Raw genomic sequence first — 12,260 nt, forward strand, 5'->3', positions numbered from 1 at the left:
TGACAGATGGACAGTACAATGCCCCTCTCTGAGCAGATGGGTAAAGAGGGTTCCTTAGTGCAAACACAGCTGTTTGGGGGTTGTTTGTTTGTTTTTGATGAAACAAAGAATTCAAAGGACTGTATTCAGTGCAGTTCAGTTTTCTAATCCACATATTCCAAAGTTTGCATGCAGCACTAACCGTTACAGTCCATCTCATGAGACTTGAGTAGATCATTTTTTGGTTGTTATTGCAAAAAAAATATCCACAATGCTTATAGTGTTTGGATGGGTAGCAAAGTCGATACTGGCAATGGGTGGATTAGCTAATTATCCCTCTGTTTACACAGGGGAAAGTGTGTTTTGATGTAGGATTAAAACAACATTTTTTTTCTTCCACATGTACCAAACAAACATGCAAACAATATCCCCCCAGCTATTCATCACACATTCTGTTTACAGTGGCTTAACTACCCAGTCTTATGTAGTAAAGCTGTTCCTTGATCCAAGCTGCAAAATAAAAAATAATATTTGTACACTACATATTACTATGTTCCAAAATAGCCTTTCTTCCAGACACACTTAGAAGATGGAAAAAGGATTTCACTTTTATGTCAGATTATTCTCAAGGCACTTCATATATAAACAATGACAGTGTCCAGCATGAAATGCTAATGGAAAACATCCAAGTAATGAAGGTAAAATGGCATTTTCTCAGCTTCCAGAATTAGAAAGGTCTCCTCCAACAAGCAGAAATATCAGTGAATTGCATCCAGTTCTGCCCGCAATGTCAAGTTCAAAGGAGCTGTGTACACATGTCTAAAGACTATATTTGGACCTTAACATCTGCTCGATTTTATCAGTAATCTTTATAGCTGTTGCTATGTTACCTGTGATCTGTTGGGTCTCTAACTAAGCTGAGTTAAATTGAGTCTGTACTTGAATGGGAACTTCTAGGTGCTACAGGAAGTGGTTTTGGTGATCTAGTAGGTAGCACTTTCCTCAGAGTTTATAATGAACCAATGCCCCAGCATTACATTAAGGGTCACTCTACTGGTGAGATGTAACATCAAGGTTCTGATAATTTAGCACCATGAAAAGACCCGATGTTACTTTTCATAAGAGAGGTGCTAAATCTGATCTCCTGGCCAAATTCTAACTTATATAGCTACATTCTGTCTAGCTAAATCCCCTTTGCATCTTCAATAGCGTTATGTTTTCACCTGCTGTCTTAAAACACTGTAATGTTGCTGTGCACTGTTAAATAATTGCAAAACTCCTGATGACTTCAACCAGAACAGAATCAGGCCCTTTTTAAAGACTGTAAAGCATTTGGGGACCCTTCAGCATGAGAGGTGCTAGACATGCAGAAGAATAAATTGTGTATTTCTATAAAGATGTGATAACTATGTAATAACCAGTAGTTCAATGTGATGCCTACAAGCCTGATCCTACTCCCATTGTTATCCATGGGAGTTTTGTCACTGAGTTCATTGCAAATAGTATTGAAGCTCCAGATCAGTCAGGAATCTGTAACTGATGGCTGTGACAATGAATAATTTAACTATATGCTCACATAGGCTAGAGAAAAAGGATGATCTGAACTGGGATCAAAAGACCTGGTTTCAATTCTCAGCTCTGCCATGGACTCCCTTGGGCAAGTCGCTTAATCTCGCTGTGCCTCAATTCCCCATCTGTAAAACGGGGACAAGGGAAGTATTGCTATTCTACCCTTTGTTTGTCTTGACTGTGTAGACTGTAAACGGTGCATGACAGGGACTCCCTCATTCTGTGTACGTATAGGGCCTGGCACAATGAGCCCCCCATTTTGGTTGGAACTTCTAGGCACTAACGTAATGCAAATAATAAATAATAATTACAGAGACAGACATCAATAGTACAGTCCACAGATTACAGAGGTTCAGTAATGACATCAGTATATTATCAAGAATCAATCTGATTGCGGTCAGAGTCCCTTTGGGAACCAACCTGTTGTGGCACATCATGACGACCTAGAAGTTGTCACATTTAGTCAGACCATCGGAACACCAATCATTTCAACAAGACTTAAAGTGCTATAGACAACAACCACTAAATTATGGTTAGCAAAACAAGAAAAACCATAATGAGAAGCAAGAACATTAACTACACTGTTTAACGGTTCTGTGGGTGACCACAATTACTCGGCCAAGTTTACTGGAAATAACTTGTCCAATCACATGTCCATATTACAGATTGGATTACTCTGATAAGACATGCCAAAATATCACAAAAAATAACTCAAGCAGAGTATTCACTTTGTTCAATGGATTTAGTTAACTGGCTCTATCCTGAACCTTGGCAAAATATATGAGGCCAGATCCTCAACTGGGATGAATTGGCAAGCTCCACTGACTGCAAATGGAGTTACACCCATTTACATGAGCTAAGAATCTGGACTGTTACATTTTACCACTCTCTTTGGGGCAGCAACTCAGCTGGCATTAGTAGACTAAAGTCAGTGGAGCTGCACCAGTTGACACAAATGAGGATCTGGCCCTTTGTTTCATTATTGTTTAGACTTTTGTTCATGCTCCAGTCAATTAACTTTACCTGCTATATTCTTTGTAGATACAGACTGCATCTCTCAGAGTTTCCAGATAATGATCTGGATTAATCAAAGCAGTGATGTGTAGATTTTTTTGCTTTTTCATCTTTACAGAGGTCCTCCACAGAGGGGGTGGCCAGCTTTGAACCCATCAGGATTCCTGACACTTTTTCTCAATTGACTTCCACATAAAGACCTTCAGGTACTGGGAATTGGACAGCACGAAAATTACCTGTCTCTGTACTCTGGCAGCCTTGTTCCAATCATCTAATTTAGTTTCGTGTATGTAGCTTTCAAATCACAAGTCAGGGAAGTATGGAGTTATTTAATCTCTATATACAGAATTGTATTATTCTGAATAATGTATCCTGCCTGATTAATAACAGTGACAGCAGGGTCCTGAATGTTCAGCACACTTTGTAATCATCTACTCAGCCATACATATTCCCAAATTTTAATAAATTTTGCTGTTTGCTAATTAGAACTGTTTTTCTTGAAAATACCTTAAATTGTCTCAGAAATGTTTGGAAAGATTTGATCTTTAGCTTTGGTTTTCTAGAAGGCGATGATTAAGTTTCTAAATTCTTCAATCCATTTCTGCTCTATACACACCTGATGATAATCTTACAATAAAAAAATATTTTCACAGTTTGTGAGAAGGAAGGTTAAATTCCAGGGAATTTAATGAACAGGAAAGTGAGGCACTGATAGTTTTGGCTAGAACCAAGTATTTTGCCAGATTCCTTACTGTTCAGCCATTGCACCTCACATGTGGCCTGTTGTAGTGCAGGCACTGTCAATTCTAATAGCATAGTGACTTAATGCTGTAAATAGAGGACCACCAGGGACTAAGATGAAATGACTAAATTCATTTTCCCTTATAACCCAAATTACATTCAATCCCCATCTAAAAAGACTGACCTACTCTGATAATTTGGCCAATAATTAAAACTAGTCTGGAATTTTTGACAAAATGCCAATTTGTTGAAACAACATTTTTTTGTGGAAACATCAGTTATGACTAAACTTTTTCAGGTCAAGAGAAAGAGAGCTCCACCCCAGAACAGCCAATAGCCCAGTGGTCAGGCAGTACAGGGCCTTGAATTGGACAAGCTCCCTAACCACCGGGTTATAAAGTAGGTCTCTTTCTTTCTCAGTCTCTCCTGTTCCACTTTATAATAAATAATAAAATATTCATTGGGCCAGTGTGAGACTGACATTATAGCAGGGTGGTTAGACGCTAACCTGGCATGTGGGAGACTCAGGATACATCTCCACTGCAATTAAAAACCTGCAGCTGGCCCCTGCGAGCTGACTCAGGCTCACAGGGCTCGGGTTAAGGGGCTGATTAAATGCAGCGTAGACATTCGGGCTTGGGCTGGAGCCTGGGCTCTAGGACCATAGGAGGTGGGAGGGCCCCAGAGCTCAGTCTGCAGCCCAAGCCCGAATGTCTACACTGCAATTAAACAGCCCTCCAGCCTGGCCCCCTCATCCGAGTCAGCTGGCACAGGCCAGCCATGGGTGTCTAACTGCAGTGTAGACATATCCTTAGAGTCAAGGTGCTGACCTGAATCAGGCAGGCAGAGAACAATTTGTGAACCTGGATCTCCCACATCCCAGCTGAGTGCCCTAACCACTGGAATACTGGCTATTTTAGGAGGGATAGGGTCTCTCTCATATCTATGAAAACTTTTCAAAAGTTTTTGATGCAGAATGAAAACCGATGTTAAAACCTCAAAATGTTTGACAAAATGGAATTCTTGTTTTCTGATCAGCCCTAGTAATGATGCAACAGTTAGAAATTTTTCCTAATGAGTAAAGATAATTAAGGGCTAGAAGAAGGCTCCCAAGAGAGGTTGTGGAATACCCATCACTGGAGATTTTTTTTAAACAGGCTAACACCTGTCAGGGATGTTCAAGGTACACTTAGAACTGCCTCAGTGAGGGGGCTGGGCCTGATGACCTCATGAGTCCCCTCCAGCCCTACATTTCTATGATTCTACACCAAAGACCCAGCTATGGAAGTGATTGTAAGACTCTTGGGTTCAAGAGACTGCTAGCATCGAGGAAATGACATCCTGAGCCTCCTGTAGGAAGAAATTAGGGCCTAATCCAAAATTCAATGAAATCAATGGGAAAAAATCCCACTGATTTCAATGGGCTGTGGACCAAGCCCTTAGTATGCACCGTGCTGGTAATATAGAAATACTCCTAATAGATTCTGGTAAACAATTGGTCTAGATCCTCATTTTATGTAAATTGGAAGACAAAATTAGGAGCCCTATGTCCCACTTTTGTAGGAAAATTTACAAAGGAGCAAAAAGTCAGTCACTTTGTGTTGTTGCACATCCCCGGATCAGAATAGAGCTTATTGTGTTAGACCTCACCGTGAGTATGGATGCCATACTCGTGCTGATTTTTTCACAGCTATTGTGTTGAGGCAGATATGTGGTTGCCTAGAACACTACCCACTTAATGAGGTGATGTTTCTCACCTAACCTATGTTGGCTGTGTAAGGGAACAAATGTACTTCCTGTGGATATCTTAGACTCCTCCCCTCTTCCCCAAAGCCTCCATTTTGACACTATGCAGGAGGAGTTGCAGATGTTGGGTGCAATTTTCAAAGGAGCCTAAAGGAGTTAGATGCTGAACTCCCATTGAAAGACAACACTGAAAAATCCCAACAGCTGTCTGCTGCTGCCTGACCAGCACACATTGCCTTATGGAAGCTTAGAGAGACCCAGGTGAGTGAGGTAATCTCTTTTATTGGACCAGCTGCTGTTGGTGAAAGAGAGAAGCTTTCGAGCTTACACAGAGCTCTTCCTCTGGTCTGGGAAAGATACTCAGAGTGTCACAGTTAACAGAACCTTGACATTTAGCCAAATATTTATCTGTCTGAGCAGTTCACAGTCCCATTTGACCATAAATTAGGCTACTTAATTCCAATAGCTCCTATTTAATTATGGCCTTAAACATTTGTCTTTACTTCTCAGCTGAATTGTGCTAATGAAGCAGCTCTGATAGCTCAAAAGCTCGTCTCTCTCACCAATAGAAGTTGGTCAAATAAAAGATTTTACCTCACCCACCTCTTTTTAATTACCTGCACAGTTTCATAAACTTCAAATCTCCATGACTTATTTCCAAAGCTACAGTTATACTCCCCTCATCAATTATAAACTCTCTTCCTAGCTGCCACTATTGAGAGTAAGTCTAATATGTTGCTCATAATTCAAGTAAATGTTTCCATATTTCATGACAAAAAGAAACATTCTGAATTCTTTTCATCTCCCCTCCTGGGCTAAATCGTCACACAGTTCATTTCCAGACATTCATCTCTCGACACCAGGGGTAGGACTTTAGTAACAAAAGACGATCTGAGAAGAAAGGCCTCTAGAGCATTAACTTGCTGAGCTCCAACCCAGCTAAAGTTCTTTATGTGGTACAGAGGCAAAGCAGCCCTGCATTCTACCTGTAGGACTTGAAAGCTTTAACCTCAATGGCTTTAAAGTGAGACCTTACAAACACATGCTAGCATATTTTGCTTCATTAAAAAGAGCCATTTTCTATAGAGGAATGGATTTATTTCAAAGTGCTGTATATTAAGAGATCAAATGAACCACATGTTAAAAAGAGCTAAGTGAATAATTTGTAGCAAATAATTTGTTCAAAGAATTCTGCCTTCTTGCCTGTTCAAGAATTTCCACAGAGTGCTATTTTCTTGAATTATTTGGCAAGTAATTTCAGAAAAATAAGTCTTAGTTTGTAAACCGTTCATGAGCAGTTGGTGAATATTTGAAATTTGTGTTGGTTAGCTTTGAGTGGACAAACAGGGGACATGGTTTTGTTCTGTTCACTGACTGGAAGAGTACAATTCTTAGAGTATGTCTTCACTGCATTGTAAACCTGGGTCTGTGGGACTCAGCGTTCCCAAGCTCACTCTTGAGCTTCAACGCTGCCTTGTAAATTTGGGTTTACAACTTGTGCTAATGTATCCATAGTGCACTATACAGACCTTCCACTCTGGTCTGTGGCTTGAACTGCATCCATACTGCAGAATGACAGGACTTGGACTCAAGTCACAGTGGGACTCAGCAGGGTCCTAAGACCTGGGTCCTGAGTGCTTGCTGACCCAAGTCAGATTGATTTATGTGTGGATGGAAGTGCAGCTTGGGCTAAAACCTGAGTCAGATCCTGGATTTACTGTGCAGTGCAGACATACCCTGTAAGCCCCTAATTCAGGAAAGCACCCCCTTTCAGAACAGCACTTAAGCATGTGCTTACCCTTAAGCACATGTTCAAGGCCCATGGAAATTAATTATGCTTAAAGTTAAGGATATGCTCGAGTGCTTTCCTTAATAGGAATGGTCTTAATCCTGTTCCTGAATTGGGGCCATAATGAGGTTTTCAACGTGAAAACTCACGTTTACAAATGTGAGTTTCATTGTTTCTATGATATTCCTATAGCCCCAAGGTCCTTTTGAGCTCCTCAACACTATTGGATGCTGAAATAGTCCTGCCAGCAAAAGACACCTACTTCAATCTGTAGCTGGCTAAAAGATTGCACCCTTTTCTATGGGGCACAGATCTGGCTACAGTGATCCATCCATTTGTGACCTCCAAATTTGATTATTGCAACTAATATCTAGGAATCTAGCCACGTGCCCTGAAAAAGTTCCAGTGGATACACAGAAGTCCATCTGCTTCCCATTGCTGTTCACCAGGAAAACGTAATTCTGCTGGGTCTGCTTTCTGTCCTGGCACCCCAGATTCCTAGATTCCAAGGCCAGAGGGGACTAGTGTAATCTCCTGTATAACAAGGCTATCGAATTTCTCCAAGTAACTCCTAGAGCAGATCTTTTAGAAAAACATTGAATCTTGATTTTAAAATGGTCAGTGATGGAGAATCCACCAGCGCCCTTGGTAAATTGTTCCAATGGTTACATTCACTGTTAAAAAATTTGTCTTTTTTCCAGTCTGAATGTAGACTCTGGTTAAAGGTCTCTCTGTCCATGGGATTGGCCCTAGTAACCTAAAATATTCCCTCCCTGGCTGTGACCATGACTTCTGTGATAGAAGTGTTCCATTGGATCCATCCCCTGTCGGCCAGGCAGATAAGCTCATGAGTGCAGGAGATGGAATTTCCACAGAAGCCAGACTGAGGTTAGAGAACGCGCTCTCACGAGAGACAAGGCAGACCATGGTCCTTGCCACATTCCAAATAAGTTGTTTTCTCACAAACCCACACACAAAAACAAACAAAACCAAAAAAAACATAAATCAACCAAGCTATTGTTTGTTATTTTTTTCTAGCCTGTAAATATACTTCAATATTTTTCCTCTGAACAAGTTTTTATAGTTCCATAAACCCCCACAAAACAATCAGAAAATGCACAATGAATGAGTCATACTCTAATAGCAATAAGCCACTTCAGGGTGTGCATTAGTAGGCTACTGATTCACTTATCAACCTTCTTATTTGTGTCTTATAATGCACCTGAGGCATGCACCAATCGCCTAATAATGCACACCCTGGAGTGGCTTATTGCTGTGTTAAGAGAGGAAGTCAAGAAAAACATCTCAAATTATAATTGCAGGGACTACTTGGGTGAGTAAAAGGTTGTAATTTTGCTAGGTCAAGCAGGCTAACACCTTACCCCTGCCAAAAGTGTCATGATAGCTAAGCCCACATGTTTATAATAGGAGTCATTTACATATCTAAATGCCCGTTTGTATGCCCAAATTCCATTTTTTATATATCACACACACACACACACACACACACACACACCCCTTGCGTGCTGACCTCTAATACTTTATTCCCCCCACTAAACCATGGTTCATAATGGCCATGACCTAGATCTTGCAATTGGATCTGTGAAAACAGACACTTGCTCTGTTGACTCTAGTGAGGCTCTCTGTGGGTGCAAAGGTCTGCCTGCCTGGGTCTGATTGCAGGATTGGGGCCTGTAAGGGAGGATTCTGACTTCTGTTTTACTTCTCATCCAACAGAAGATACCTCCACTAGTACAATGCCCCTTAGCGACAGGTTGATTCTGTGGTGTATCAGAGAGAAGACGATCACCAGCACTCCTGCAGCATCTAGCGGTTTCTTGGGGGTCTTCCCACCAACAAGGCCCAACCACACTTCGCTTATGACTCAGAACTTTCTCTCTCTCCATTATGTACTTCTGTACATTTTAAAATATTTGAAAACAAGAATGTTTTATAAGCAGGGCTGTATGGAGCTACAAATTAGGGTCTCTCCACATTTCCAGTATAATACCTGTTTATCAGGGCTTATAACTCAAACAATGCTTTGCCAGGGCTGAAGTGAGACATACAAAGTCTTCAGCTAGGGAAACACATTTTCTGCCTTTTTATTAAAAATAAAATAAAATAAAATACACACTTTTTGACAGTATTTAAAAACAATCAGAAGGCAAACTTGAATGATACCGAATAAAACAAACTTTTCTTTGTTAAAAGGCTGCCATGCTGATGTTTTAATCTCCAACTGTTATTGACAACTAAACAAACAAAAGAATTCCGCAGGGATACCAGAGTTTTTTAAATGGGCACTGACTTTGGGTGTCTCCACTTTTGGATGCCCAGCTTCAGACATGTTGGTCCTGATTAGCATAGCTGCTGAATGCCCTTCACTCAATGGAAGCTGCTGGCGCTCAGCCCCTTTGGGAAAAACAGGCCTTATATGTTTCGAGTTGGGCACCCAAAAACGGAACCAGTAAAAACGGGGTCACTTCTGAAAATTTGGCCCTAGATTGGCACTTAATTCTGAATCACTCCAGCATCTTGGATAAAGATTTCATAGACATTTTTAAAGAGCATTAAAAGAAAAATCCTGCTGTACTGGTCTCCTAAGTATGTAATACGTATTTTAACAGCCCAACTATATACTGAATCGGTTTAGATTCATCTTACAAGCTTCAGAACCTTCCATGAAAACTGTTTGGTTGGCAGGGAAGTGTCTTTAGGAGCCACTGGAAACCCGGCTAAATGTGCCCTGTGGTGGAAGGCCCATGTAAGAACATGGAACCCCAGTGGTGTGGGGGTTAGGTGGGGGAGGGAGGTGAAGAAAAGAGAAGCAGTGGACTCACCTTTATTGTGTTTTTAAAAGAAAAACATGACAGATAAGACATCAGAACACTTAAAAGTTTCCACCCTTCTCTCCAAATTACAAGCTGTAAAGAGCAACAGGGATAATTAACTAAATTTTAATGTGGGACAGTTCTTTCACCTCTAAAAAATTTGGCTCACTGCCCATTTCCTGGTAGAAGTGTGTCCAAAGTAAGCCCATCCTATTAATTTATTACTGGTCAGATTTGTGTAGGCAGAGCCTGATGGTTAACGCATTAGAAGGGCTGGACTGGTTCCAGCTCTTACAGGGTGAGTCCCTCATGAGTAGGGCTGGCATGAGGGATGATGAAATTGGAAAGGTCTAACAAATCAGCACAGGTTTCCCAAATGGCAGGAGTCAGACTGAGGTGTGATGTGGACCATTTAGCCAGCTGCTCATTCAGATTTCAACTGTCACATCTGAAAATTGAGGTCAGTGATGGGATTTAGTTAAAAAAAAATCTGAAATTTTGCAAAGTGTACATAAGTGGGTAAGTTAGTATTTGGGCTTTCAGGTGTTTTGCTCAGCATTCTCATTGTGAGAGGACAATCATGCTTTTTCATTCCGCTTTGTGATCAGTAAAACCCTAAGCAGAGATATATTGACCTGGGGCTAGCTCCACACAGAGATTTAGGCACGGCAACGCCTCACTTCTAAGTGCCTTGTCACCCAGTGGAATCCACAATACCGGGGAGAGTTAGGCAGCTAAGAATGAGATCCAGAGAAGCCAGCAAGCTGGGGAGGCACCTGAGCTAGCCAGTAGGAAATTCCAAGGAGAGGGAAGTGCCATAAGCACCACCCCACAGAGGTCGTTAGGGACCTAAGTCTGGGCTGAAGGGACAACATCGATCTCCACTCAGGATTCACAGCCCTGAACCCTCTCCTGGAGCTAGTTACCTAAGCCCTTTCTTGCATGGACTTCCAGAGGAGGAGGAACCCTGTAGCACACTTTGAGCTACCCCATTTTGAAACAGAAGTAGATTAAAATACACTAGGGGATTTTTAGTGCATGGTCCTAATGTCCATGGACACTTACTGTGCAGTGGGCTAGCGTAGGATAGATTCACATGACAGCTTGCCACAAACTAAGTGTTCATCTAGACAAGTCCACCATATAAAGAGAGTAAAGCCAAACACAGTCCTCAGAAAATAGAGTTACCGTACCAACAAATACCTCCCAGAACACATTTAAAAAAAAAAAAAAAAAAAGACCCAATACTATTTGGAGACACAGTTAAGATCCCACCTACAATGTCACATTGCACTGTTTCTTTCAACACATTGGGGGACACACATGTTTGCACTTGTCAAGTAAGTGGGATCCAAGGTATTTTATGTTTTCTTGTGTGAGGGATAGTGCTAATCAGGTTGGTTTTAGCTCTGTTCTGTGACATGGCTGAGTTTCCAACTACACTACCCAATGGAACCATGCTAGATTAAAGATAGCTTGTCCTCTTGAGCTCCAGTCACACCCAGTGATGACAGTCTAGACACATCCTTAGAGAGACTGCCCAAGGTCACATAGAAAGTCTGTAGTAAAGCCAGGAATTGACCCCAAATCTCCTGAGTCCCAGTCCAGTGCCATAACCACATAACCACCCCCTCTCTACAGGAGCTGTGCTACTTATAAGGATTAAGGCATGTCTTAAATAAAATAGTAAGACAACACTTTTCCATTATATATCCCTGTCACTATGGTTCCCTTAATGGGGGAGGGAGGGATTTAACTTTGTTGTAACTTCTGAAGTCTGCTTTGTTAGGGTTTTAATGTGGCTCCCATGCTTGCGTCTACTACCTCTTGACATATAACAACTTTCTCTTCAGTTTAATTACACCAGACAGGAGATTGAGGGCACCATTGAAGTCAATGGGAGTTTTGCTGTTGACTTCAGTGAGAGCTGACTGTAGCCTTCCTAGACAGGTATATTCCATTTTTTCTCAAGTTATGGGTTTTTAATCACACCATCCCTTTCATTGTAGAGTGTTCCAGCTGTTTCAGAGGGAAGGTCAGACTTCTCTGGATAGAAAGGGGCACCAGCTCAGCAAGATTAAGATGTAGCCATACTGAAGAATTAGTTCCTCTTATTTATATGGATGACAGCATTTGAGCCAGACTCTGCATGGTACAATTAAGCTCCAAATTTGTTAATCCTAGCCCCGTCCTATGACTGTATGAGCTTGGAGTCTCTCCAGTTACATTTTTGGATGTTCTTACCCCACACAATACATTTTATTAAGTTTTCTATGAATAAGTACTCCCTCAGTGGTATCATTGGGAGCATAATGTGAAAGTGCTGCAGTTTAACTCAGGGGCTACTGACATTTTAGCTATAGAAGTCCAAGCCCATTCTGAAGGCGTGAGTTTGTTCCCGGGGCCGGGGGGGGGAATGAATTTTAAACGATTTCCAAACAAGACACCCAGCAGTAGGTCAGTACCTGATTGCTATGGTGATGGAAGGAAGCTCCTCCCCACCCTTCATTGGGAGCTTAGGCCTGGGACTCTGAAAACAAAGTAAGCACCTGGTCTTAGCCTCACGCTCTCTCTGCTCCCTTGCCCAC

The sequence above is a fragment of the Malaclemys terrapin genome, chromosome 1 (genome assembly GCF_027887155.1).
Source record: "Malaclemys terrapin pileata isolate rMalTer1 chromosome 1, rMalTer1.hap1, whole genome shotgun sequence".
Lineage (NCBI taxonomy): Eukaryota > Metazoa > Chordata > Testudines > Emydidae > Malaclemys > Malaclemys terrapin.